General features: G+C 39.2%; 1 protein-coding gene and 2 long non-coding RNA genes across 7 annotated transcripts in view; 2 read left to right on the top strand and 1 right to left on the bottom strand.

The window, feature by feature from the left end:
- LOC131223487 (probable disease resistance protein At4g27220) overlaps nucleotides 1–8039 on the bottom strand; it is a 36852-nt gene extending 28813 nt beyond the window's left edge. For 3 of the 5 annotated variants that reach the window (XM_058218921.1, XM_058218922.1, XM_058218918.1), the window contains exons 1-3: nucleotides 7801–8039; nucleotides 7563–7665; nucleotides 7195–7381 (exon numbers count right to left, since the gene is read on the bottom strand). The gene's annotated coding sequence lies outside the window, so the exon portion shown is untranslated. Of the gene's footprint in view, nucleotides 1–7194; nucleotides 7382–7562; nucleotides 7682–7800 lie in introns of all 5 variants that reach the window. The other 2 variants (XM_058218919.1, XM_058218920.1) reach the window with 2 other exon arrangements.
- LOC131223494 (uncharacterized) overlaps nucleotides 1–27613 on the top strand; it is a 77550-nt gene that overhangs the window by 25787 nt on the left and 24150 nt on the right. The window lies entirely within an intron of this gene.
- Nucleotides 22171–26072, top strand: LOC131223496 (uncharacterized). Its single transcript, XR_009160501.1, has 2 exons — nucleotides 22171–22274; nucleotides 23496–26072. It is a non-coding gene; the product is annotated as an uncharacterized LOC131223496 (long non-coding RNA).

The following is a 27613-nucleotide window of genomic DNA, read 5'->3' as shown; positions in this document are numbered from 1 at the left end:
TTCCAGCGGTGGGCAACGGGAAATGACTTGTCGAAGACCGAATCACATAATGTAGCACAGTTCATTTGCGATTTACGATCGACAATTTTGGACAGAGTTCAGATGCACCTAGTAGGGACCATTGATGAAGTGGTTCAATTGACAGGTAAGGCAAAAATGCATTATACAAGGGTCTTTACTCGGTCTTATCCTTCGACTCGGCCCCCATGATGGGTCTCATGCAGGATTCAGAATTGGTAAAAGGAAAGGAACCAGTAGGAGGACGTCGTCAACTTCCTAAAACTGCAAACTGTGACACGGGGAGCGGTCCATCTAAGCCTCAATATCAACATCCACAAATGCAAATCTGAGTAGGATTCTAAATCCTTATGGTCACCCAAGGCCGAACAATTATTACCATTGTGGCTAACTGGGCCACTTATCAAACACCTACCATCAAATTCATATCCAACCTGATTATGAATAAAGTGTTGAAGTCATTCATTGGCCGGTTTGTGGTACTATATTTTGATGACATCCTGATATATAGCCAGGGTAAGATGGAGCACATGGAATATCTCAGGCAGGTGTTAAAGGTCTTGATAGTTAATAAGGTGTACCTCAACTTGAAAAGGTGTAGATTTTTTAATAGACAACCTGTTGTTCTTAGGATTTGATGTGACGTCCACGGTCATCCATGTGGATGATGAAAATGTGCGAGCCATAAGGGAATGACCGATCCCGATGAACATTCATGAAATGAGTAATTTTCATGGGTTGGCAACCTTCAATTGTCGATTCGTGTAGAATTTCAACATTATAATCGTACCCATTATAAATTGCATGAAAAAAAAAAAAGCCAGTTTCAGTGGACTAATGAGGCTAATAAGAACTTTGCTGAAATCAAGCATCGATTATCCACAACACCGATCTTGATTCTTCTCAGTTTCGACAAGCTATTTGATGTTGAGTATGACGCCTCATATGTTGGAATTGGAGGAGTTTATCACAAGAAGGCAAGCCGGTAGCGTTATAACGAGAAGCTCTGCAAAGCCTAAAAAAAGTAGTCGACATATGAGCTTGAGCTGTATGTAGTTGTTCAAGCATTGCAACATTGGTGGCATTATCTAAATCAGAGAGAGAGAGAGAGAGAGAGAGTTTGTTCTCTAAATTGACCATCAAGCTTTAAATTTTATTTATAGTCATTCTAACTTGAATTGTGTGCATGCTAGATGGGTTACATTTTTAAAGGAATTCACGTTCGTTCTAAAGCACAAGTCAAGGTAACAAAACAAGGTGTTCGATGCACTTAGCCGTCGTACATCACTACTTGTTACAATAAGCAATGAGGTGGTTAGCTTCGACTGTCTTAAGGTGATATATGGCTAGGGCGATGACTTCAAGGATGCATGGATAATATGCTAAGAGGGTCGTCTTAGTAATATACATATGCAAGACAGTTTTCTCTTCAAAGGGAATCGATTGCGCATCCCCTAAAATTCTCTAAGGGAGTAGATTATTCGAGAGCTACGTGGAGGTGGCCTTAGTGGACATCTTAGGCGAGGCAAGACGCGAGCTCTTGAATAGTATTACTAACTATAATTGGTATATGACGTGGGTAAAGTAGTGTAACATTTTCATGTTTGTTAGACCTTCAAAGTCCTGTCTTAGAATACATGCCTCTACACCCAGTTGTCTGTGCTTGACTACCCTTGGGAGGACTTATTTATGAACTTTATGCTTGGTCTCCCACAAATACATTGCAGTATAAATTCAATGTTCATGGTGGTAGATCATTTATAAAAGATGGCGCACTTTAACACATTTAAGTTCTTTAGAGAGTCGTCCGACTATATAGGATTCACAAGACCATTACTTCTAACCGTGAAACGAAGTTCATTAGCCACTTCTAGTGGACTTTATGGAATAATACATAACTTCAATTCAAAAGTGTCTACCACCTACACACCGATGGGCAAACTGAAGTTGTGAATTGCACATTGGGAAACCTCCTTCAGTGTATTTTAGGTGAAAAACTGAAGACGTGGGATTTGTCATTGTCTCAAGCGGAGTTTGCATTCAACAACATGGTGAACTGCTCGACACGAAAGTCCCCATTTTAGATTATTTATGGTCAAGTGCTTTGCCACATACTTAACTTGGTCACTCTATCCAAGCTCCTGGTCATGAGCATTACACCAGAACATATGGTGGAATAAATCATTGGCATTCATGTGGATGTGCAAGCCAAGTTAAATGACTCGAACGACAAGTACAAGGAGTAAGTTGGCAAGCATCAGTGACAAAAGGTGTTCGAGATGGGAGATTATATTATGGTCCATTTACGTAAGGAGAGATTTCCTATTGGGACCTACAACAAGTTGAAGAATAAGAACATTGGACCGGTACCGATCATCCAAAAGATTAATGATGATGCTTACATTGTTGATCTTCTGGATGACAAGGAGATTCATGTACTTTCAACATTGTGGACCTAAGTTATCATGAGCCGAAGCTGGACGAGCACTCGAGGTCGAGGTCTTTTGAAGTGGAGGGGGCTGATGTAGATTAGGTCACAAATACTTTCATGGCAAAGATGGACCAGAGAAGGCCCGATCGGAGTAAAAAATGATCATTACTGTCAGAACCTTAAAGCAATTATATCTCGCAAACTGGAATGAGTTTTTCGACTTATCATGTTTGATTTTGGGGTAGGAGAAGCTACTTTAACCAACCAACATGTTATGCCTGGTTTTCCATGCCAGATTTGAGAGATTCCATCAAATCGACCATCAAAAGTTCATTTTATTTTCATTTTTTACTATAAATAGTAAGCTTTAATTCGATCATATCTTTTGATCCTTTGAGTTGTAGGAGTTGTTCCTAACATGAAAAGGGCTTAGAAAAATTAGGAGAATAATGTGGTTAGGCCAAATTGGACACTTACTATTTTTAGGCGAAAACTATTGTTGAGGGTCAAATATTATATATTAGACCTCAGCTACTGCCTAGAGTTACGAACATGATACTGTTTAATGACTCATTTTAATCGTATTTGTGATGTAAGGTGTATTAACAAGCTTGGACTGAAAAAGGGGGGATAAAAACATGGATTTAATGCTCGTAAATCACCAAGGCAAGGGATGGATTCCGGAGGACCGAGATCAAAGACATTACATGCCAGAGATCCGAGAAAACTAGACCACACGCATTTAAATGGGCTTGGAAATCGTCTAGAATGCAAGATCATAGGGTTCCCACCATCTGTTCGGCTTGAAACTTCATATATGGCCTGAGGACCATAAATTAAACATATACATCAAATTTCAGTTATTGGATCCTTGTGAAAGTGGCCCAAAGGACATATCAGCCCCTAAAATCCTGATTTGGGGCCTACCTGATATCTGGATATGCGTCAATTTTGGTCTCAACCCATTAAACAAGGTGACGCAGATAATGGATGGAGAAGATTTTGTGTAAACATTACAATAGACCCCACATCACGGTATGAGTACACCATGTACACATGACCGGATGCGCACCGAGTCAGCGGAACCGGTCAAAAGACCGTGGACTCGATCCATCTTCTTCGCAGAGATAGCTGCTAGTGGGCCCCACTCGTCACCTAATATGAAGATCTGGACCGTCCATTGTGTCTGGAGGTTGAGCTTGACTCTCATCTAGGTGTCCTTTTGGCCCCATACATACATACACACCTGGATCGTCGAAAAACGCAGGATGGATGGCGAATTGATTTTATATAGCGGACCGCACAAAAACCAGATAAAAACTACTCCTTACCAACTGAAATCTCTTCAGGAATTCAATGAACGGGTCGGATTTCTCCGAAAACACCAATGTGGGGCCCACCGAGCATCTCAGCGTCCCTGTTTTCCGCAGGGACGTGCGTTCACAAGTCCGGCCCGACGTGGGCCGTTGTGTGACTCTGATAAAGGTTGGGTAGATGATCCAAACCGTTAAAATGATGGAAAAGGGGGTCTTGACCCTTCCCAAGAAGTCGGATGTCTAAATAGGTTGACCAATCCACAACAAACTCAGGCCAAATGCAACTGTATTTGTGTTTGCTGCGAATGCTGCCGCGAAATAGAGTCGGTCCGACTGCAAACTGACTCCCAGCGTTTCTAGACCGACATATATCTGCTATAAAGGAGAGAGGGACGTGAAAAACAGGAGGAGGCAGCCGTGGAGGCAAGGTGGAGACGACCAAGAGTTTCTTCTTCTTCTCTTTTAGCTTTTCTTCCTTTATTTTATAGAGTTTTTAGCATGATCGAGCCTATGATTTGCTAAACCTCTTAGCTAGGGCTAAAAGGTGAAGCTTGTAGCGTGATGGGGTGATTTTACGGCTAAGATTCATGTTTATGAACTGATGTTCGATTCTAGTTTGATTAATAGGAATATTTACAGTTCTTAATGATCTGTTGTGACTTAAATTACAATAGATCTGCGTTGACTTTGAGTATTTCTTGTCCCTTATTTTGATTATAAAATTAGGAAGCCCTGTTGTTAACCATTGCCCCTTGGACACGGTTGGATGACGGAACCCTTCCTAACCTTCATATATCTTTCTGAATGGTTATAGATTAGTTTAATTCTGTTGTTTGCTTTGTCTCCTGGGTATGGTTTAGTGATGAAATCCATTCTAATTCTTATGCCTTTCATCTTTTGAAAAGCTAGATTAAAAGAAGTTCAGATTGATTTTCATGGTTATATCTTCCAACTGGATAAAGATGGGGCTCGAAGTCCAATTGAGTTTATGAATCAAGCGTAGATCTCCCTGATCTCTACAAGTGGATCCTCTGAATCCTTAGTTCCTACCTTTGAATTTCTCATATTTTAGTTAATAATTCACAATTATGTCCTTCCTTTTACCTAATTTAGATTTCATCTTATCCTAGTTCTAGTTCGAGTTATTTTCAGATTATGTACAAGGTTCAGTCCCTGTGGTTTCGACCTCGGTCTTACCGAGTTTATTACTACATCACAACCCTATACTTGGGGTGTAAACAAAATCCGGCGTGGACAACTTGGGTTGGTAAATAGTAAGTTTACTATTTATAGTAAGTCACCTTTTTTAGGGAGTTTGAGGAGTTTTGAGTCTAGAAATTCATCCTAGGTTTGAAATCATTATTTAAAGGATTGTAAACTCATTTTCTTTTTTATCATCAATCAATTTATTTTTGAATTTATTAGAATTTATTTCTATTTTATCTCTCTTGGATTTGAGGAAACTCTCTAAAGAATCCAGAGAGCTCCATAGATTCGAAGTAGTTATCCCTGAGGAAGAAGGTGATCGATCTCATCACGTCCTTTCCTGTGTCACCATCAAATGGTTAGAATTATCTAGTCAAAGGTTTATGGAGATTTATGTTCAATCAAAAGTTCACATACATATGGTCTAGAGCAATGATTAGATTTATTATTTTGATCAATCTAGACCATTCATTATCTTAGCTATTAAACAAATGGTTAGCATCACCTGGTTAAAATGATTTTTAACATATATTTTCAATTGACGATTAACCGTTTTTTAGTATGATAATTTTGGATTGTCCATTTTCCTATCCATTAATTGGGTTCAAGGTGGGATGTACATATGGGACCAATATGAAAAATAGTCAAGATTTACGGATACAACTTTCTATAATTAACTTGGAAAATTCATTTTTTTGGTCATCAAATGGTTAAAATTATTCAGAGTGTTCTTTGTATTATGGTTCAACAAAGGCTCGCCTACATCTTAGACCCTTAGGATCAATGGTTAGGTTTATCTTTTAATTAATACATATCAATCATTTTCTTGGCCATTGATTAAATGGTTACATCAGCTAGTTAAAGTGGTTCATGAGAGTTATAACCAAACATTTTCTAGTATAATAATTTTTTATTATCCATTTTCACATACATTGATCGAATGGTTGGAATCACCTTATTAGTTTAAGGGCTACTATCAATTAAAGGTAGAGTATGCATTATAGATCACCTATACAAATGAACCAAAGTATACATTGGATCATGTCATGGATAAAATTAGCTAACCTAATGTTTGAAGTACATGGTGATAAGAGCATCCGAGCAAGTGCTTTGAAATACCTAAGGGTGAAGGAAGATGAGCCGAGCAGTGAAATTCAGTGACCAATTTGAATTACTTGAACTAGTTTGAAGATATGATTTGTTAGAAAACCCACATATCTCAGTTAGAAGAACCGATCTTGTAGGCAGCCCTACTGACCTCGACCTTAGATATTGGTCTCACCATGTCGGATGCCAACCTCGGCCATAGGTGACAATTTCGACTATTTACCTCGAGCTCGACCTCGACCTCAACCTCAACCTCGGATACCGACCTTGTCATCGAGGAACGACTTTAACATTCAACAACCTCGACTTTAGAACGGAAATACCCAGAAAGAATCATGTATCGTATATGGGTGGGGTTCTCCTACAAAGTTTCAGCTGAAGACGACGCCAATCGAGGCAGAATCAGAGAAATATCCGAGGACAGATTCTGATTCTAATACGGGTCCCTCCAGCGTATTTTACGGATATGCACAGATATGAGAATTGCCGGAGAACACCTATAAATATACCCTCCTCTTTAAAAAAAGATACACACAACTATCCCGATTTTACTTCGCCTAATATGAGTCTATACGACTGACTCCAGTGTCCAACAGGAGGGTCCGGGGTCACAACTGGCTCCTCCAATGTCCCTTATTCTCTATTAATTTCCAGGTTATTAGCAGCTTATTGGAGATGGAATAGGGTCGATCAGATTTGAGCAACAACAGATCATCCATTAGAGATTGATAGTTAGAATCACCTTATCAATAGGATTCTTCAATCCATTTTATTGGCTATTGATTGGATGGTTCGAATGAATCTTCCGAACCCAAAATATCGCGAACATCCAATGCCACTTCTCAAAGAAAATGACAAACTGAATTGCAAGTTCTATTGTACCTGTGGAACACACACCGTGACCAAGTTGCAATTTCAGGATGCGGTAGCTAGACAAAAAAAGTATAGTTTGTAATTAACGTTCAATTGCAAAGTAATAAAATACTGTTTGAAACCTAGATATGATTTAGTAAATTGATCATCCCAAGACTTCCTTAGGAAAGAAAAGAAAAGAAAAAAAACTATAGAAAGAGAACAAAGACAGAGAAGGGCAAAAAGATAGAGAAAGGAGCACACCTCGATTTGAGAATAGAGAATACAGATTAATAAGAAATTAGGACTCCAAAATGGGAGGAAAATATTACAAGCAGCAACGCCTGGGTTTGATAGTTGATTCAAGAGAGTGGGGAATAACTGCTTACTGCACTCGTTTGCATGAGATGAGATAGACCGGAGTATATGTACTGTCTGTGACTCATGTATACTGTCATCAATTAGGGTGCATTATGAGTATGTCGCTTAAAAAATTCAGAGATAATCCTCATGAGAAAATGTTGATGATGACTATCAACAGAGAGAGAGTATAAAAAGGAGCAAACCTAAAGTTGAGATTTGAGAATAGAGAATACAGATAAATAAGAAACTAAGATGGGAGAAAATATTACAAGCAACAGTTCTTGGGCCTGGTAGATGACTCAGGAGAGTGGGGAATAACTGATTAGTATGCTCGTTTGCATGAGATGAGATCCATGGAGGTACATGTACCGTCTGCGACACATGCATACTGTTATCAATTAGGTTGCATTTTAAGCATGTCCCTTAAAAAATTCAAAGATGATCCTCATGACATGATGTCGATAAGGATTATTGACGGAGAGGAGAGAAGGTAGAGAAGGAGCATACCTGAATTTGAGAATAGAGAATATAGATGAAGAAGAAACCAAGACCCGATAAAATAATAGAAATAGCAATGTCTGGGCTTGGTTGTTGATTCAAGAGAGAGAGGGGAATAACCCTTTACTGCACTCGCTTGCATGAGAGGAGAAGAAACAATCCAATAATGTTAGATAAGTCAAGGTGTGCTCAACCTGATGCTATTCCAAGGCCAAGAAAGGCAATACTAAGTATTCAATGAACGTACAAAACTCTGCTTTTTTCTTTTCTTTATCTTTTTATTGTTTATTATTTACTTTTAGACTTGACTTGCTTTTAGACATGTATTATTGCGTTGCTCGGCTGTAAAGCAAATGCAATAATCGAGAACTAATCATTAATTAAGATAATGAATTCCATTCAATTTCCCTTCCACCTTCCATTTTATTTCCTTGGATTGGGATGTAAAAGTTTAGAAATCATTCTTAAATTGTCATGTGGCTCACAACAATTAATTTCTAGCATGTATCCGTGCTGTGGTACTTTACAACAGTAAAGTTTATATGTTACCCAATTCATTTATCTGATGTGCCAGGCCAAGATAAAAGAAGAACTCAAAAATTATAGAATTATATATGAAACTCAGGTGGGCCATAGCACATGAATTAAGAAGCTTTTATGTTCAATTTTATGGAGTGGCCCACGTTAGTGTTAAACCAGTTTGTTTTTTAGATCAAGGCAAAACAAAGCGTGATGTACTTGATGGATGGAGTGGATTTCATGCACCATAAATGGTTTCTCAATGTCAGAGAAAATAAACTAGGTAGATAACTACTCAAGGTAGGAAAGCTTTTTTTTTTTCCTTTTTACAGGTTAAATATATTTACTTTGGGGGTTTACATTTCCAGCCATGTGTTACCTCCCGTGTATCAGAGAAAGTAAACCAGGTATACCTACTCACTCGGAAACGGATTGGCTACTCCCCTGCCACCAGCTCTGTGGCTGATGGTGAGTGCTTTGTGGGCCCCACCATAATGTATGTGTTTCATTCATTCCTTTCATCCATTTTTACATATTATTTTATTGCTTGATCCAAAAACTGAAAAGGATATAAATCTCAGGTTGACCACACCACATGAAAACAATAGTGATTGAATATCCACCATTAAAATCCTCTTAAGGCCCACTATACTGTTTATTTGACATCTAATCTGTTGATTAGGTCATGCAGTCCCAGATGAAGAGAAAAAACAAATATCAGCTTGATGCAAAACTTTTATGGCCCTCAAAATGTTTTTTATGATCGACCTTCATTCAACACCGTTTCCTGTAATGTGGCCCACTTGAGATTTTCATATACCTTATTTTTGGACTCACGCTATAAAACATCTGTAAAAATAGATGGACGGCATGGATGAAACATATACATCATGGTGGGGCCCACATAGCACCGACCAGCAGCCATTGGGCTGATGTCAGGGGGAGTAGCCAATTCGTTCCTACTCACAAAGCGAATTAAGCTGGTGTGTGTACGTGTCGCTCGGAGAGTAGCGCGTCAGCTCCTCCAGCCGCCTGACACTGTGACCTGCTGATGGGATAAGGAGAGTAATCGACGCATTCTTGCTTTTTCCTTGACTTGCTTTTAGCCATGTGTTATTGCGTGGCTCGGCTGGAAAGCAAATGCAATAATGGAGCAGCAATCATTGAGATCATGAATTCCATTCAATTTTTCTTCAGCCTTCTATTTCGTTTGCTTGGATTGGCACGTAAAATTCTAGAAATCATACCTGCATTGTTATATGTTGCTCACAACAATCAATTTTGTACGCATGTATCCATGCCCTCGTACTTTGAACCAATCCGTAGAACCAAACCGTGGATCCGATCCGTAGAACCGAACCGTGGAACCGAACCATGGAATCAAACCGATGTATTTTAGCATACCTTATAATTATTTTCTTTAGAATAATTATTTTTATAAATGTATTTTTACACACCTTATACAATATCTAAACCATTCATCAAATGGACCACAACATGGATGGACATGGGCTTGCAATTGGGCTGGATTATAAAAAGCCCAGAACCGTGGGACCGATCCGGAACCGAACCGGTTTTAACGGTTCGGTTCCGGTTCGGTTCTAGGGTGCCAACCGTCGAACCGTTCGGAACGGTTCTGTTCTAGTTTCACCCTAGAGTGGCTCGGCTGGAAAGCAAATGCAATAATGGAGCAGCAATCATTGAGATCATGAATTCCATTCAATTTTTCTTCAGCCTTCTATTTTTATTTTTTTTTCCTTGGATTGGCACATAAAATTCTAGAAATCATACCTGCATTGTTATGTGTTGTTCACAACAATCAATTTTATACGCATGTATCAATGCCCGGGTATTTTGACAAGGATAATGTTTATATGTCACCCAATCCATTCATCTGATGTGCCTTCTCCCGATAAAAGAGGAACTGAAAAATTATAGAATCATGAAACTCAGGTGGGCCATAACATAGGAATTAAGAGGCTTTAGGATAAATTTTATGGAGTGGCCTATGTTAGTGTTAAACCAGCTTGTTTTTTAGATCAAGGCGAAACAAAGGTGATGTACTTGATGAATGGATTGGATTCCCTAGATCATTTCTCTATGTTAGAGAAAGTAAACTAGGTACATAAGGGATAGGACCCAAAACGCATGCAATGCGCCATCATGTGTTATTCTCAATTCTAGCTTCTTCTTTTTTTCCCCTGCTTTTTTACCCCTTTTACAGATGAAACATATTTACTTTGGGGTTGACACTTCCAGCCATGTGTTACCACCCATAAGGGAAAACGCTTTTCATTATGATAAGGGAAAACCCTTCCCTATCCAAAAAGGCCCTAAGACATAAGGGATAGGACCCAAAACACATGCAATGCGCCATCATGTGTTATTCTCAATTCTAGCCCTGACCTTAAAATATGCTACATCCACAACTTATATGGGCAAAAACAATAGGAAACAATGGAGATGAGCTGCAAACCATAAGCTTATTTATATAGCTAGCCACTGCATTGTATCTTTCCTCAATCTGTTTATTAGGTGAAACTCGCCTTGATTGAGAGAAGCTACAAAAATCACCCTGATCTGAAAATCAGGCAAGCCACAACATATGATTGAGGTTGTAGGAGTAATTTTACAATATTCTCATTGATGTCGCCCACCTTTATGTTCCCTCACACTAATCTATTATATGTACACTGCACACAATGTTTCGGATCCAACAATCTACAGCGAGCTTTAGCATTTCTTTGTTGTATGTGATTGCTGCTGAACATTTGCTGTGATTTACAGCCCAGCAATGCACAACCACACATCAAAAGTCACCGTAACTTTTTGGCTCCTCGTTTGTGAAAGTGGATGTAACTCAACTCAAGAAAGATGATTCAAGCCTCAGGAGTCACACCATCCATCTTCATGTCTTCGGATCACTTACCATACACGGGGTATATGTTTATGATGATCCAGTCAACCACCCTAGATGTTAGGCACAGGCCTATTTGAAGTCTTGTTTGTGGCCGGGAAGAGCCCAGCCCTATTGACAGCCCTTGTTACAAAGTTAATCTTATTATTATTATTATTATTTTTAAAAGGTGAATGGTAAATGTGAGCCTGACTTGCTTTGGTAAAACTTGTCAAGCTGATTTGAACTCCCTCAATCAAAGTAAATGGGAAGGGTGAAAATCAATCCCAGAAATTCACATAGATGAAGAGGGGGGCGCGGTTTATCTGTGACCCTATCACTAGCCAACTAGCTTGTTTCAAAGCTTTGTAGGTGCCACCCTGATGTGTGTTTTATACACTCCGTCCATCTAGTTTGCTAGATCATTTCAGGGCATGGGCCCAAAGATGAAGTAGATCCAAATCTCAGGTGAACCACACCACAGGAACAGTGGGGATTAAATGAAGCATATCCAAATTTCAGGTGAACCACACCACTGGGATTGGATTGAACACTTACTGTTAAAAGCCTTTTCGAGGCCATAGAAATTTTGGATGAAGTTGATATTTGTGTTTTCCGTTCATCCAGGGGTCCATGTACCTTATCAACGGGTTGAATGGAAAATAAATATTACAGTGGGCCGTAGGAAGTTTATAATGGCATGCATTCAATTAATGCTGCTTTTGTGTGGAGTGGAACACCTATGATTTAGATCCTGATTTTTTAGCTTCTATCCTAAGATAGGATGGCAAAATGGATGAACTGCATGGATAAAAAAACATACACCATGGTAGAGACCACAGAGTTTTTGACACTAGCTAACTCTGGCCGCGTCTCATAGAGAAGCACTCGGTGAGCCAACAGTTTCATAACTGTACTTCAATTTTATGTTAGTTGTTCCTAATTCTAACTATTTAATATATCTATTGGTATATCCCAAAAATTTATTGTTATAATTATTAATGACTGTTTGCTTATAATTAATTTTATTAACTTTTGTAAGTTAATAAGTTTATTTTTTTACTTAAATTAATTTCACAAAATTTTTTATGAAAGTAACTTATGTACCGAAAGTTATTTATCTCCATTAGTGCTTACATCTTTTATTTTTAATTTTTAACTTTACCACTTATCTCTCCCTCAATGGATTGGATGGTCCCTATCAAAGCAAGCACCACACAATGGACGGTCCACATCAAATGTGGGGCTCATACAATGGATGGCTCAGATCAATGGTGGGCCCCATATTATGGATGACCCACATCAAGTGAGCTCACATAATGGATTGTCCACATTAAAGTAGGTCGCTAATGATGAATTGCCCAGATCCAAAGTGGTCCCACATGATGGACAACCCACATTGAAGCTGAGGCCCACATAATGGATGGTCCATATTAAAGTTGGGCTCCACATGATGGGTGGTGGGTATTAAAAGGGGCCCTACATGATGGCCAATAACATTGAAGGTAGACCCCGCATGATGGATTACCATATCTATGTTGGCCTCTAATGATGAATGGCCTACATCCAAGGTAGAGCTTGATGATGCATGGCCCGCATCGAAGGTGAGGCCCATGCAACAGATGGTTCACATCAAAGGTAGGCTCCACATGATGGTCAATGAATATTAAAGATATGCCCCACATGATACAATAACATTGATGGTGGGCCTCACATGATAGATGGTCCATGTCAAGGTGAGCTCCATATGAGGACAATTCATATGAAGGTTGGCCTCTAATGATGAAAGACCCACATCCAAGTTGGGACCTGCTCAATGATTGGCCTACTTCGAAGTTGAGCCCTGCATGATGGGCGATCCGCATCAAAGGTGGGTCTGCATGATGGACGATCCACATCTAATGTGAGCCCCACATGATGGATAACCGACATCGAAGGTGACCCTCACATGGTGGATGGTCCACAATATTGAAGGTAGGACATATAAGATGAACAGTTCACATTGAAGACAAGGCCAAGGTGGGCCCAACATAATGAAAGGTCTACATCAAAGGTTGGGTCCACATGATGGAAGGTGGATACTAAGGGAAGACGAGACAAATTGGAGAAGTAAGTACTTATGTGAAGTGATATTGAAAGCCAAACATAATTTTCTACTTTTTTTGCTTAATAAGTAGAAACTAAGGTAAGCATTTAAAAATAAGTAGCTCATGTTAAATAACTTATGATCCAAACACCTCCTCATCCTCAACCTATTTATTTTGATGTAATCACAATGTTAAGTGTCAATTCATAATGTTGACATCTTTACCTTTTGATACGTCTTAGTTTATAAAACGAGGTAGACTATGTGAGCCCCATGCATTGTATCAATGCCGTTCATTCATTTGTTTTTTTTTTTTTTTTTTTTTCCAGATCATTTTTACGGATTGAGCCAAAAAATGGTGTAGATCCAAAGATCAAGTGGAGCAGATCATAGGAAACAGTAGGAATAATGATGCCACTATTAAAACTACTATTTTCTTTGTCGTGGTCCCCTAAACTTTGGCTCTGCCCCCTTATTAGGCTTAATGCACTAAAATGATCTCAAAAGATGAATGAGTGGGATGGATATAATGCATACATCATTGCGGACCCGAGTAAGTTCCCATAAGGAAACAATGTTGAAATGTGCCAGTGTAATTCCATTCATTTAAAGCAGAGTACTCACATAATTATAGCTTTTACACTACAAATACACGTAATTACACCAAAATAAATAGACCTGTCTTACCTTGCCCGCACCGTAGAAGTGGGGCTCATGTTTTTGTTTTTGGTTTTTGGTTTTTTTAATTTATGGACATACCGGGAATTTAGAAGCCTTGGAGACCAGACTGGAAAACATTAACATTTCAACCATTTGGAGAAAATTTGGCATTTCAGCAAGAACACTACAAAAAGGAATAGACAATGGAAAGCCAGGAGCTTTCAACATGGAGGAGGCACAAGATTATCGGTCACAAACTATATGCCCATTTGTATGGAAGGAATCCGATCCCATTAATTAATTCCTCTTTACATAGAGCCTTAATTGGAATTAAAGTGTTAGAACCAAACGATGACAACAAACTTTTGGTCAAAGTTCCAAGGTGGTTCACTTGCTACAAGCACCAGACCCTTGTTCAGATTGGGCCAACCATGAATGCGCCCTGGCCCATAAAAGCTTAGGCAGGACTGCTTATCAAAGTGGACAACAAGTGTACATTGAGGGTAGACCATCAACCATTTCTTTTTTACCCATCATTTTCCGTATATATATTTTTTGCCCACCTAATTAGTGGATTGGCTTAATTTCAGGTTATATGACCGATAGAACCCACGTTCCTGCATTATTGATGGTGCATTGAACAACATGTAACTTGAGGCAAGAATATCTAAAGAGCGTGCCTACCGATGGAGGGCTCAAATCTCACACACGTGTTCTATATTGGCATATGTGCCCTTGTGTGGATGGGTAGGGCTCCATGTGCGGATGGGCTTGGGCAGCATATTCATGTGATTAGAGATACAGGTAATAGCAAAAAACAAAATAAAACAATAAAAAATATTACCATCCCTCTGTAAACAAGGGTTGGAAATGGGGCTTGAGGGTGCTGCTTCCATCTCAATCCAACCCCACGGACGCGGTTTGGCTCTACCCACCACTTCTTTCGGAAGGGTTTGGCTCCATCCACCACTTCTTTTTGAAGGCAGCTTGGCAGGCGACCCCAACACCAGCCTGCTAGCTGATGTCAAAGCTCCTCGACTCCACCATGATGTATGTATCCTCTCCATGCCGTCCATTCATTTTTCTAGCTAATTAAGACAGATCTGAAGATCAAGTGGATCACACCACAGAAAACAGTGGGGATAATACCGTCCACTATTGAATCCTTCCTAGGGTCCACAGTCATATTTATTTGTCATCCAACCTGCTCATAACATCACACATAACTGGATGAAGGGAAATCACAAATATCAGCTTGATCTAAAACTTTTCTGGCCCTAGGAAGTCCGGGCATTTAATCCCCGTCATTTCCTATGGTTTGGACACTTAAGCTTTGGATCTGCCTTACTTTTGGGCTCATCCCCTTGGAATGAAATAACAAAATAGACACATGCATCATAGTGGGGGCGCATAGAGCTTTGACATCAGCAATAGCTTGCTGGTGTTGAGGTCACCAGCCAAGCCATGCCCTTTCTTTTCGGAAGCGGATTGCGTCCTACCTCTGCCATCTCTACCCAGGAATGGGCAGATCTATGTGGGGCCTACCATGTTGTTTATTTTCCACCAACCTATTCATAAGGTCACACAGACCTAGACGAAGGGAAAACACAAACATCAGCTTGATACGAAACTGCCATGGCCCTCAAGAGCTTTGTATGTCTCATTTTTTGGATCATACCATAAAATGAACTCGCAACATGAATGCACAAATACATACATCATGGTGGGGCTCACTACCAAATCCGAGTCCAAATTACAGTACGCAATCCGCTTCCCCGCAGGTATGGTGTGGCCTGGCTCCAAGAGGGAGTAGCTTCTTAAGCTTGGAACATCCATGGATTCGAATCTTTTTCAATGAATCTGAATCCACAGATACGCACCAATTCTAGCAGAGAGTGTAATCCCAAGAATCTTAGCTTTAGCAGGAGAACCTCATTATTCACTAATGACTCCTTGGCAATAACCTAGGGTCAGCTCCACCAGATTTGGAAGCTCCCCTTCATCTGCACCGATCATTAAATTTTTTTTTTAAAAAATAAATACTCTACTCCAAATTATGACTTCTCCAAAGAATCTGAGTAGTGAGCTTAGGGAGTGTTACCACCAACTCCATCAAAGATCAAACGCCTAATTTGACTGATTTTGAATATAAATAGTCTGAATTAACTGATTTCAAAGATTAGCGGTCTGATTAGCCCAGTTTCGAATTTGATCAATCTAATTAAATTGGTTCTGAAGATGAGTATAAATCATTCCAATCATTTGAAATTGGGCTAATCAAACTGCTCATTTTTTAAATTGGTTAAATCAGAGCATTGATCTTTGAAAGCATTAATCTTCAAAATCGGTTAAATCACACCTTTCATCATCAAAGTGTCATTCCCTCTGACTGATATCCCAGCTTTTTAGCGATTTGTTTCAACGCGAACATTTCTTCTGGAAACCGATATAGTCATCATCAGGACCACCGGTGCAAGTTCAGTATGGACCATGCAACAGTGGTCAGTCCCACCTTAACTTACTTCAGGCTCATCCCGACCTAACAACAAACCCAAATCTCATACCTGTATGCCATATTCCGGTGTGTACCGACTGCTAGCCATCTCTCCAAGCATATAGAGCAAATCTGCGAGGGTAAATCTAGGGACTAGATTAAGTGCGGCTCTTACCATATGCCCCATCTTAATGTATGTATTGCATATTGCATATCCACACGCTGTCCATCGGCATGAGCCCAAAAATAAAGTAAATATATCTAAATCTAAGTAGGATCATGCTACAGGGAACAATAGTGATTGAATGTCACGCCATTAAAAACCTTCTAGGGCCACAGTAATTTTCTGTGATTTTTATTAGCCATCCAACCTGTTGATAATGTTACAAAAGTGTACATGAAGGTATTTTTTAAAAAAATGTAAGTTTAATTCAAAACTTTTGTGGCCCACAAGAAGTTTTTAATGGCCAATCACCACTGTTTCTAATGGAATGGTCCACATGAGATTTGATCAGTTTCATTTTTTCTGCTCGTGCTGTGAAATGATTTGTTAAAACTGATGGACGGTGTGTAAATAGAATAAATACATGTAGATGGGCCCCACTGTAAGGACCGCACCATCTTCGGTGAGGCTAGGGCAGTACCTAATCGGCTCCTGCAGGGGTTATGACCATACTTAAAAAGGACGCGGATTGCGTCCTACCTCCGCCCGTCTCAAGCCACGAACGGGCAGTTCTGTGGGCCGACCTGCTGTATTGTATCGGTTTATCCATGCCGTCCATTCGGATCATTCTAAGGTATAATCACAGAAAGGAGGCAGATCCAACGCTCAAGTGTACCACACCAAAGATGACTCTTGCATTTAATGCAACCGGCAACCAAGATTATTATTTGGTGTGGTCCACTTGAACGCTGGATCTGCCTCATTTTTGTGCACGTACCTTAAAATGATAGTAGAGGAGGGATGAACGGCATGGATAAACAGATACATCACAATATCAAAAACCCAATAACTCTGTTCAATGTCCAGTCAAGTCAGGCTGACTCGAAGACAACTCCAGTCAGTATTTATAATTAAATTAAAGAATACTTGAAAGTAATATTAGATATTTCAAATGGTGTATGCAACTAAAATGGCTAAGTAGATAGCAAAAACAGGGTTAGAGGTCTTTGTCTCTCTCCAAGATGACTCACTGAGTTTCTGAGCCAAGTCATCGAGTTTCAGAACTGTGGTAGTATCTGAGCCCAAGATGCTCTGATACAGACGGGTCTGTTTCAAAGCTTAGGCCAAGCAGGTTTCAAGTTAAGACACTCCGCCTAAATGTTGGGCCAGGCTTCATCAATTTCTCGTCCCACACAAAACAACATTGCCAACTCAGCTTGGCGCCCGCCCTAGTTAAAACTCGAAACATTTGTTGTGAGCTAAACTTTGGAGGAATTATATGATCCTAATCTTCATGCCTTAAAATGTTTTTTTTTTTTGCCTACACTATGAAAGTGTGACCCATGTTTTAATGATATAGACCATTGTTTTGATGGATGGATGTGGCTCTGAATGTCTTCTAGATTGGAAGATGTTAGCCCTTCAACCCTGGGGTAAGAATTGACATTTCAGCAAAAACAGAGAGCATTGTTACTCTTATGAAAGGATGAACTTCGAATGGTAAGGAACTTTTAAGAATGACAACTTCTTGACGTAGGGGAGGACGTGAGGTCGAGCACCGTTTTCCTCAAGAGGATAACTATTCTGAATCCACGAACTTCTCTAGACTCCTCACAGAGACTTCTCGAATCCACGAGGAAAGAAAGCAAAAAATAGAAATAACTTCTAATGAATTCGAAATTGATTAATGAATGAATAAAAACAAGTTCACAACCCTTTAAATAGGGGTACCAAGCAATGAGAAAGAAATCAGAATCAAACTACAACTAAAACTCCTAGAATTCGCGACTTACTATAAACAGTAAACTTACTATTTATAAACGGTCGTGATGTCTACTAATGCGCAAGGTTTTCGGCCAAAAATAGTAAGTGTCCTATTTAGCTTCACCAAACCGTTCTCCTAATTATTCTAAGCTCTTTTCACATTGGGCGCAACTCTTAAAGCCCGACGAATGAAGAATTATAATCAAACTAAAACTTACTATTTATAGTAAAAACGAAATTAAAACTGGGAAGCAACTGTCGATCCAGGGGTTTTTCATAATTCTGGGTTGCACAACCCGGCATAGCGGGGTTGGTTGGCTAAAGTAGCTCGTTCTACCCCAAAATCATATATTTTACGTTAGATAACTCATTCCGGATTGCGAGATACGCCCGATCTAAGGTCCGACGGTCCGGATCACTTCTGTCATTGACCGGGCCTTTTCTGATCCATCTTGGCCATGAAACTGTCCGCAACCTGCTCTACATCACTTCTGGTATAAACAATAACCATAGCAGGGCACCAACTTAACAGTCACAAATCTATGGCTGTCAATGAGTTGTGTCTGGGTCGAGCAAATTCAAAAGTTTGAATAGGACCCTACTGATCAGTTCAAAATTCAACCCCTGAATTGGCCTGTGGACAGCCCTACACAAACCATATGCTCCTTTTGTAAGGACGGGGATTGATGTTTTGATCCCTTATATGACCCCTGAAAAGGGTGTGATGAGGAAGGCCACCATCTAATTCAAGTTTGCCAAAACTTGAATCCACAATGTTATTCTTGAATCCACAAAATACAAAGTAAAATTCACAATTTTATTAATCAATAATGCTTAGACTTCCCAATTATGTTAGTTACAAAGATAAAGTAAAACTCTAATTAGGTGTTGTAATTTGATTAAACTAGAATTTACCTGAAATAATAATTTTTACTAAAAAAAAAAAAGAAAGTCTTAATTTAATCATAACAAGTGATTCCTAGCACAATTAGAATCAATTTTGTAAGAAGACTGCATATGCTAAAACTCTAAAATGAAGGAGATGCATCTAAATTAAAACTTCCTAAAAATAGCAAGTTTTTCCTAAACTGCAACTTTAAACTGGAAGAAAGCGTTTTCATATGAAATGGACTGACATGAGCTGCTTATGCAGGTTGGTTCACCCCGGATTGTTTGTTATATTAAAAATTTATAGGTTATGTGTCCCGTAACGATACATGGATCAAAAGTTATGTCCAATTTACAGTTGACACTTCGAACAACAATTTTTCCCTATCCAAAATGAATTTCTTCAATCCGCGGACATGCCTGGGCCCTGTTACATCATGCCCTATGTAGGATTGGGCCCGAATATGTGGATTATGTTTGCTTCCGTTCGAGCTTCTTTTGGTCCATTAGTATTAAGAATAGATCTGAGCCCACTCTACATTACCATAACCCTAATGTATAGCTTTAATTCAAATAAATGTGTTACTATTTAAAAACCAAGGGGAACAACAAACTTTGCAACGAACCATCTTATGCACTGTCACAAAAAGCACAGGCAGTACTATTCATCAGGTGGCCGAAATATATACATTGAACATATACAGTTGACCATTTGTTTCCATTGTTTCCTCTGGCAACCCATTTAAGTCCTCAATATCTCGCCCACCTAATTAGTGGACTGACCTGATTTATTATTATTATTATTATTTTTGGCTGGAATGGTCCAGAATATCCGCATTCATGACATGTCTTTCAGCATACTGGCACGCCCTTAAACATGATGTGAATGGTATTTGCTCAGATGGTTGTTCTTTTTTGCTCTCATCTGGAGCAGTGTGGATGGTTGCAGAGATGAGCTGCTATGGAGTGATGTGGTCCTCTGTTCTTTGTCTGTGATGTGAATGGGCTGCTGTTTGTAGGGATGTCTAATCAGATCATCTGCTGTATGTGGAAGGACTTTACGAATGGGGTCTGCTGTGTGTGATGGCTATGCTATGATAATTAGAAAACAAAAAGAAAAGGAATTTCCAAGCAATGCACCGAATTATTGCGTTGGCTCTCTGCAGTTTGATTGGCATATGCTTGGTAAAATGTCTTGGTTCTTATTGATTGAGGCAGAGGTCCGATGTGCATAGTAGTTCAGAGGATTGATTCTCCCCTGGTTGGTCTACTGGGTAGGCTGGTTGTTTGCTCTTTTTTTTTTTTTTTCGGTTTTGATTAGGGTGGCTGGAAGAACTGTACTTTTCCTATTTTGATCTCGTTTTGGCTGTGTGGTCCCACCCTTTGTGTATGATTGTATAAAGGAGAAAGGGTTGTGTCATCCGATGGCTGAGGTCCATTTCTTTTTGTGGTGCCCACCTGAATGGTGGTGCGTTCTCACCTTTCTTAAATAAATAAATAAATAGATAGATCTAACCATTCCGATTTTGGGGGCTATGATCTATCTGCAGGGGATCCTACAATTCACCTTGTTTAACTTGAGTTACATATGTGCCTTATCTCCAGCCACTGCAGTCATGCTTACGCCTGTCATACTCTGCTAGGGTATCAAATAACTCCACTGATGCAAATATTCATTGATATACCTTTTCAATTGAATTATCTTTCAGTGGGCATTGTCCAGTTAAATTCTGAGGATGATCTTTGCATGACAGGCTATCAGCCAGAATGATGTCCAAAACATTCTCCTCTCTTAACTCGTGCACACTTTAGAACTTAAGACAGAAGCTCATACAGGTGTCTGCTAAATGTATGCATCTAATTCATGATTGAAACCCTTACCGTGAAGGTCCCATTAGAACCCAACTCCCATCTCCGCGTATCTCTCTTCCCCGAGATAGAAACAGCGTTTTTTTTTTTCTTTTTCTTTTTTAAATCTTTCTTGTAGTATGACAAACTCCTCAATTTCTGTTTCCATTAGATTCCTGGGAAAACAAGAATTCCATCTAAATGCACCTGCCTCTAACTTAAAACAATCTGCTCTCCTTAAACCCCCCGTCCAAGGTAGTACTGTATAAAATTTCAGAAGAGGTAATGTATACTACTCAAAAGGTAAGTCTTCTTTCATTGCCCCTTTGAAATTACATAATTGCCTTTATAAATTATGAAATTACCATCAATAAGTTGATTTAACCTTCACATATTAAGGGTATTAAAGTATTTTTCTTCTTGTACGGGTGTAATTACAAATATGCCCTTTGAATACAATATTTATGAAATTTATATTGTTGAAATTTATACACTTTCTATTTTTCCTACAAGTGTTTGCCTTTTCTTATTAGAATTGACTCTTACTGAGTCAATGCCTGAGTAGTTAAAGTACCATTGTTGTAAGTACTATTGTTGTACCATTGGCAATATGTCTACGCTGCCTCGAATCCAGCTAAGTACCATTGTTGTAAAGAGAAACATTTGATACTCTGGAACAATGTGATGTTTCATACACATGCACACAGAAATTGTGCTGCGGCAAAGAGGTAACCAGAACTGAACTGTGTAAATCAGGGCCCACTTTACATGGGTCGAGAACAAAAATTTGATGGAACTGATGTGTTACCTAGCTAGTTGGTTACTTCTAAATAGAAGATTGAAATCCAAATAGTCAAACATTCCAAATTTGGCAAACAAATGTGTATCAATACAAGGATGTCGTCTCTCCTTTTAAGTTCATATTCAGCGTTGTCATGGCGCTGTATTTTTCTAATTTTTTCAGTTTTTTGTGCTTTATAGCAGTTCCATACGATGATAGGTGTGGCCTGTTCCTTTTTTGTGGAGCCCACCTGAATGATTGTACATCATTTTTTATTATTATTTTTTTTTTGTTGAATAAAAAGGAAAAAAAGAAGAAGAAGGTGAGACTCATCTGAAAATCAGGGTGGGAGATGTTCTTCCAGTGGTCGGGTATCATCTAAAGGTTAGGCTGCAAGTTTCAATTGTGTTCCTACGAAGTGTCAGGCAACTAGTCGTTGCCACTTTCAGAACCTGTCTTTCAGCAAACTGGCACGCCCATAGCCATGATGTGAATGTTTTTTTGTTCAGACTGTTGTTCTTTTTTGTTCCCTTGTGCAGCAGTATAGATGGCTGCAGATAGGGGTGGACTGTTGTGGAGTGATGTGCTGCTCTGATTTTTGTCTGTCCCGTGAATGGGCTGATGTTTATAGGGACGGTTAATCTGATCATCTGTGTTATGTGGAAGGACTTCTTGAATGGGGTCTGTTGTGCGTAGGGAGGGCTATGCTATAGTAATTGAATAATAAAATAAAAATTCCAGGCAAGGTATGCTTTACCAAGGAATGCACCAAATTATTCGTTGCATTGGCTCACTGCAGTTTGATTGGCGCATAGATGGTAAAATGTCTTCTTTCCTTTTAATTGAGGGAAGAGGTCCTATATGCATGCTAGTTCAGAGGATTGATTCTTCCCTGTTGTTGGTCTACAGGGTAGGCTTTTTTTTTTTTTTTCCTGCTTAGGGAGGCTAGAAGAATTGTACTTTTCCTATTTTGGTCTGGTTTTGTCTGTGTGGTTCAGCCCTGTGAAACCTTGAGCATCACTGTATAAAGGAAAGAGTTGTGTTATGCGATAGGTGAGGTCCTATATGCATGCTAGTTCAGAGGATTGATTCTTCCCTGTTGTTGGTCTACAGGGTAGGCTTTTTTTTTTTTTTTTTTTCCCCTGCTTAGGGAGGCTGGAAGAATTGTACTTTTCCTACTTTGGTCTGGTTTTGTCTGTGTGGTTCAGCCCTGTGAAACCTTGAGCATCACTGTATAAAGGAAAGAGTTGTGTCATGCGATAGGTGAGGTCCTTTTTGTGGCGTCCACCTGAATGCCTCGTACAAATCTTTTAATGTTACAGGTGGTGGGCTCTCAATTTTCTTAACCAAAATAATAATAATAATCAAACTCATCTGACTTGGGTTCTATGACCTATCTGCAGCAGGTTCTACAATTCACATGGTTTAATTTGAGTTACATATATGCTGTATCTCCAACTGCTTAGTTCATGCTTATGACTGTCAGACTCTGCCAGGATATCGAATAACTTCACTGATGCAAATATTTATTGATGTACTTTTCGATTGAATTATCTTTGGAAATCATTGTCCTGTTAAATTCTGAGGGTTGCCTTTGCATGACAGGCTATCAGCCACAATGGTGTCCTTAATCTCGTCCAAGGTGGTCCAGTATAAGTTACAAAAATGTGCTGCAAACAGATTGTCCTAATGCCATTTATCTTCCCAAAACCTTTTCTTGCTATCCAAAGAATAAAGGAATTGCCTTTGCTGAATTCCTATCTGAGCTTCATTGCTTCAACAAACCAAATTCCTTATATGAGGATTCCTTTGTAAATCACCCTCCTTCCTGCATGCCATACTTTATGACAATTACTTGAATCCACGGAGAGTTATCGTGGTTCGCAAACCTCCGTAACCACTTGCCAATGAGTGCCCAATTGATGATTATTAAGTCCTTTATGCCTATATGACCATCGTCCTGAGGATGGTAGGCTTCCTTCCAATTAAACAAATGATAAGTATTTTGATCAATGACATGGAGTAACTTGGCAAATTTGAGAGAGCTTCCTTTCTTCATAAGAGTGAATATTCTACCTCCTAATGACAGGTATTTGCTTTTCCATGCCGAATGTTTTCATTTCAAGTCACTCTATCGCCAAGCGGACTTACTAAACCTCATATATCACACATGAATTTTGAAAAGGAAAAAAATTCTACTGAGACAACAATATAACACCATTATATGGTTTAAATAGTTAAGTATTTATTTGAAAGTGCATTGGTGATGGCGTTGCTAATTGCATGCTTTCCTTGATGACATATTCGCAATTTTCCATTTTGCATTGGAGGGGAATGCTCCCGAGGCCATAGAACTGACAGAACAGCTAGTGCATGACCTTTATTTTTCATGAACGGGGGAGCACACCACTTAATTTTTTTAAAAAAATGGAGCAAAAGAGTATATCAATTCAGAGGTGGAAAACAAAGAGCCCTCCCACCTCGATACAACACAAAACTATATCTACAATGCAGCTGAACAAAACCTTTAAAAAAAGAAAAAAAAAAAAAGCAAAAAAGAAAAAAAACATCTGCAACACAAAGCAAGCAACCACACCATCACCGTTATCCAAAACTTCTCAAAATCAAAAGCAAAACCACTAAACATGGCATCCAACAGCAACACTCATGCCATAACCCGCCATCAGCCAACCAGAGACACCAATAGAAGCTCAACCAGAAAGTTGCCAAGAAATCACATACACTGCAAACCTTAGCCATAGTTTCACCTGACTGTTCCAAAGAGCAAACTGCTTCTAATGTCACTGGGGAAATTCTTCATGTTCCGCACAAATCTATATCCTTCCACACCACTTCGCATCTTTTCTAAGACATCTGCTACTGATTTGTTCTCGTGAGGCTATCCGACATTGGTCCTTTGCTCATTGGCTAGACTTGGACATCTCACTTGACTGGCTTTTTCTAGCTTTCCCTGCAGCATCCTTGATCCGCTGCCATTCAGGGCTAGAATGATGAATGACTCTTGCCTGCAATGCTCAGACTAAGTCATTTAGGTATACAATTAGATTGGTGCTCTAGCAAGGAAGAGGTTCTAGACTCCTCGATATGCACTGCTGTGTTCAAACTCCTAGCAAATTTTCAACCTCATAGCCCAGAGCTTCAGATTGGGCCAGGATCTGCTGCAGAAAAACAAGAATTTGCATTTTGATCTCTAAAGCCTTCATTTTGTTGAGCTTGTCAGCTCTAGAAAATGGTGAGGGAATCATCAGAGTACCCTTTACGAATTATAAGTGAGGGAATCATCACAGTACCCTTTATGAATTATACTCTTGCCCTTCAATGGAAAGCAATATTCACCTTAACTTTCATGGCATCACAGAAGCTCTGGAGTCTGCTGAGGCCAAGTTGATACCATTTGGTAATGTCGACAAATATGTGGAGAAACTGGAAATACGTCTTATACTAATTCTCTCTTCTAAGTTTCTAGCTATATTCTTTTATTTACCACAAACCAACATATGGGCGTGTCCAATATGTGGGAATTGATTTCTACATCCCACTCTTATTTATTATCCCACTCTTATTTATTGCAGCATCCTTGAGTTTGGATTGCTAAATGACAGACATATATTGGACCTATATTGTGCAAACTGAAAATCTGAGAACCTATGCATATTTGTGGGCTAAGGATCATATAATTCATCTTTAATACTAACTGTTTGTTTGATCTGTGTAGCTTAGATAACAACATTCAGGATACTTGATCACATGCAGTAATTTAAAGATTGATGGTGTTGGTTGATACTATCTATTTCGCTGGTTGGCAACACAAGATATGAGGGAATTCTCTGAAGTCAAGAGTCTTATTGTAGAATGGGCCCAAGTTCATGGGGCAATTCAGGGGATTTTCTAAGGGTTTTCTTTGATGTTTTGGGATGATTGATGGTCAACCGGTTGTATCCTTCTCACTTTCGCCCTTTAAAATGCAATTAATGTGGAGAAATCATATGTGATTGTACGGTGATCTACGGATTGTTCACACTCTTTCATTTTGGTTTTTGAATGTAATACTTGTATTGTAGGATATTTGAATGATATTATTTCATTTTGGATAAATAATTGTATCACTTCTGTTAGACAATGTATAATTTAGGCCTCTGTACAATGGAGACTTATTGTGCATACTTGTTTTTATGTAGTGTTTTCAGTAATCATATCTCTTTTAACATCACTCGAAGTTCCGTTGAAAAGTTCCATCACTTACCCAATTTTCCCTTGGACAACAATACATTCTATATTTCCTATGCAATGCCTTTATGTTTTTGTGTTCAAAGTGTGATACAGGCATTGATACCAGTAGTTGAAAATAGTGGTCATGTATTTTCAATTAATGCTTATGTCCAGTTAGTGCTTTTATTTATCTATTTATCATCTGGTTTTCCGTTGTGCATGCATGTCGCAAATAGGATTGTGTCTTTCATATCAAACAAGAAATAAATATCTTGAGAAAGGATGTAGAGCTATCAAGATTATCTTAGTTAAGCCATGAAGCATTTAATATCCTTAAATGTGGTAGACATGTACAAGATATGAACCTTTCAACTATTTGGCCCTGTTGTGGATGGAGGCAAAGATCACATTCATTGGTGATCTTGGCTCATGATAGATTCTTGAGGACTACAATTGGTCTGTTGGTTGTTCATTTGGAGTGGGTCATTGGTGGCACTGCTTGCTCAGGGAAATGTGGGCGGTGCTACCCCCTAAGGGCCTTACCCTTCTATTTTCTGGGGCTCTGCCCTTCTTTGGTTTTGCATATCTCTGTTTACGTTTCATTTCCCAGCGGAATCCCAGGATGTTATGTTTTTTGGAATCAGAGTCGCTAGAGAATGTGGTTTTGATGCGGATTTTGCTGGAGTTCTCCTCTCAGGGCCTGTGTTGGAGGCGAGGTGGTTTCCGTTTTTGACTAGTGGCGCTGTCTATTTGATGTGGTGTGATTGCAGGTTGTGGCTGAATGGCGGATGTATTGGTGCAGGTCTAGGCTGTTGCCGAGAATTGTTGTGGGTGTTGCTTGAGCCCTTTTGCCGCTGCCCAGCCTCCATAGTTTTGGGTGGTTTTGGGTAGTGGTTGGTGTGGTTTAGTTTGATGTGTTGTCTTTTCTGATCCTTGGTCAGATTTCTCTTGTTATTTTGTGTTTTTTGTGGATATATATAATAAGTGGGGGTGTTTGTTTTTGTGGTGCCTACCCCAAAATCAGCCATTTTGCCATTTAACAAAGTTATAGGTGGTGAGCTCCCACCTTTCTATATATATATATATATATATATATATATATCTTCAGAACTACAAATGGGTAGTTGGCAAAAAGTCCAAGAAATGGTTGACTTTCATTGATAAAATGCCTTATTGATGGCTATGATCATATGCTGGTTTTATTTTTATTGTAAGGTCTGTATAGTCTGTCCAAGATATGGTATATGATAGATGAATAGTTCAGATCTTGTGTATGTGTGTGCCCCCATGCCTTGAATTTAAGTGCTTGATAACTAACACTTAGATACTAGCATTTAGCACTGAATAATTTCTCAAACATCTATTCAGGAAGAAAAGCTGGGATTTGAGCAAGTTGGATCAACCAATCAATCGATTGACATCTAGTGGTTTGAGTGGGGACTTTTTAGTTAAAAGATTGGTAAGACTTTTGAAAGTAATTACTATGAATGGCC

Source organism: Magnolia sinica, chromosome 13 (assembly GCF_029962835.1).
Source record: "Magnolia sinica isolate HGM2019 chromosome 13, MsV1, whole genome shotgun sequence".
In the NCBI taxonomy this organism is placed as follows: Eukaryota; Viridiplantae; Streptophyta; class Magnoliopsida; order Magnoliales; family Magnoliaceae; genus Magnolia; species Magnolia sinica.
This window is presented reverse-complemented; position numbering and strand designations above follow the sequence as displayed.